This window comes from Stegastes partitus, unplaced genomic scaffold (assembly GCF_000690725.1).
Source record: "Stegastes partitus isolate 25-593 unplaced genomic scaffold, Stegastes_partitus-1.0.2 Scaffold2042, whole genome shotgun sequence".
NCBI classification, from domain to species: domain Eukaryota; kingdom Metazoa; phylum Chordata; class Actinopteri; family Pomacentridae; genus Stegastes; species Stegastes partitus.
The window spans coordinates 17,742-20,656 of record NW_007579773.1 but is presented as its reverse complement, the minus strand read 5'-3'; positions in this window follow the sequence as shown (position 1 = coordinate 20,656).

Here is a 2,915-nt window from a genome sequence, read left to right as displayed (position 1 = left end):
AGATCCCGGGTGTCCTCACCGGGACGCCAACCAGCAACTTTCTTGCTGCGAGGCAACAATGCTAGATTTATTTATTTTTTGTTATTTTTATAAATTATTTAAAGTAATTTCAAGACCATTTCTGAGTAATTTGGGGGCAAATTTAAAGTCCTTTTGATTATGTTTTGTTATTTTGTGCAGTTTTGAAGTCATTCTGAGCATGTTTACAGTCATTTATTAAGCTTTTATGAGGCTTTTGATGGATTTGATTTATTTCCTATTTTTTGTTTATTTATTTTAAACTCATTTTATTTACTGATTTCTCTTTTTATTCAGTCGTTTACACATTTTAGACTTTTTATTTTTCCGTTTATTACTTTGTTTTTATCATTTCTGTTTTTAAAAGTTTTAGTTCTATATCTTATTTTATTGACCTGACTTGTTTTGTCTTCTCCGGTGTTTCCTCGTGGCCCGGCTGACATCAGACCCGTTTCCTCACCTCCAGTGTCTCAGCGTGTTTTCACTGATAACTTCACTGTTTATATTGTTTTATTTTCTGTTTGTTTGAACGGTGCTCTAGAGATGAAGTCTGATTGATTGATTGATTGATTGATTGATTATTGTGAATGTGGAGTTATCAGGTGGGTAAACGATGAGCTGAAAATGTCCTTTAATGCTCATTTATTGTGCAGAATGAACAAACGGCTTCAGGCGAGTGTTTCTTACCGCAGGACATCTCGGCGGTTTCGTTGAGGCAGGCGTAGATCACGTCTGCATCTGTCAGACGCAGAGCCGTCAGCTTCACATCAGCTTTCAGTCTTTGTTAACAAATCATCCAGTTTTTTATCAGAACCTGGTTTGATGAGAAACTTACCAGCAGCTCCAGTCAGACAGCAGACAGCGGCCAGCACTGGAAACACAGTTCATCACGTTACTGCTGCNAGTCTCCTTCTTGCTCGGTCACTCAGTCTTTGAGGACGTCCTGCTCCAGTCAGATCTACTCAGAGAGATCTTCAGTAACTTGTAAATGTTCTTGTATCGTCTCCTGACTGGTGCATCCCAACAACCTTTCCACAGAGTTCTTGGAGTGTTCTTCGGTCTTCATGGTGTAGTTCTATCCAGGAGTTCTGGTCCACCAGTGGCTGGACCTTCCAGATCCAGGAGTCTTTATACTACCATCACTCAGATGATCCATTTCACTGACTGGAGGACTTCTAGCACCAACTGGGTGCAGCTGAGTTTAACTGGACTCACTTTAAAGAGCCTAAATACTCATGAAATTGCTTTTTCTACATTTTTGATTTTTAACTAACTTGCGTAACTTTGTAGAAATCGGTTTCTAAGTCTTTTTTTTGTCAAAAAAGCCAACTTAAATTTCTCATGATTCAATGTTGAAAACTTCCGAAGGTGAACAACACTTCTACAGACCCTGTAGCTCTTCCCTTTCCATTTGTCTACACTAGATACCAGAAGCTCTGCAGAGATAATGGAGGAAAGTTCTGCCTTCATGTCTGCGTGTCGTCAGACTTCCTACATCTGTACATCTGAAAGAACGGGACTTTTCTTACAGGTCCTCCACCACCATCTCAGCCCAGGGGAAGGAGCAGTAGTCGTCAGGGCCGTCGTCCGGGTGGCGCTTTCCCTCCCCACACCTCGTCCCCACCCCGACCTTGTAGAGGATGTGGTCCAGGTTTATCTTACTGCCAACATCTGGAGGAGAAGGACGCGAGTGTCACACAACTACGGCCACATTCAGGTTGTAAACCTTCAGCAACACATTGTGTGAGCAGAGTGGAAAAGTTTGTAGAGGCACTAAAAATGTAAATAATTAAATAGTTGTGGTGTGTGGAGACAAAACTGTCAGCAAGAGGCACAAACAAGACACGAAACGACCAAAACAGGACTCACAACAACGCAAATGAGACAAAATCACACAAACGAGACACAAAACGGAGACGACAAGAGACTGAGAGGAAAGTCCAACCTCCTGGATCAACAAAACAAAGCTGTTGGGTTTTTTAAATCAAACCATGACTGATTCATTAACTGTCACTGATTGTCGCAGCTCTCGTTAAGAGTTCACGTCATTATTTAACAAAGAAACGTGCTTTTATGTAGCTTAGCTTAGCATAAAAGCTGTGAACGGGGGGAGTACATGCACACTGAGGAACGTGTTTAATCCAGAATGTGAGCTGCACATTCAGTTTAGAGCCGATGTTAAATGTAAATTAAACATTCATCCTCTCTGAGCCTCGTTTTTAGTCTCTAGCAGCTGCTGAGGGAAACTGTCGGGCTTTTAGCAGCTAAACGCTACGATCAGACGTGTCGTTTTCAACTTTTACTTCAACATGTTTAGAGAATCTTTGTGCAGCTTTTAGATTTATTTATNTCGTATGAAGTTCACACAGCAGATCACATACAAGTCGCATTGAAGTGGAAACGTGAAGGAAGTCACAAAGAAATCCTCATTGAGCATCAAGTCCTGCAGTGTGAACGTAGCCAATCTGTGGGATTAAATTAAAAACCTGTCGGACAGCAGGTTTAGGATTGTTAAGGGTCGAGTCACGACTGTACTTCTGATTCTGGATTATGGCGAAATCATTTAAAAAATGGCCCCAAGCACCGAGCTCAAACACTGGACCTCTGCCACGAATGCAGCCGTCCACACTGACATCTCCATAAACGGGGGAGGCGGCCTTACTTCATACTCAACTCCGGCCCAGACACCCTGCCGGTCCTCTCTTCTCCACGTCACCCAGAATTCTTATCAGACGAGGTCTAGTGAATACATCAGGCTCATCATCCCCAAAACTTCTTCTGTTTTTGGCCGTAACTCCTTCCACTTTGCAGCAGATACGACTGAACACCTTATAGAACACCCTCCATCCTTCAAGCTTCAGATCCAACAGACTGTAGCTGACTGTTGCTGATCACAC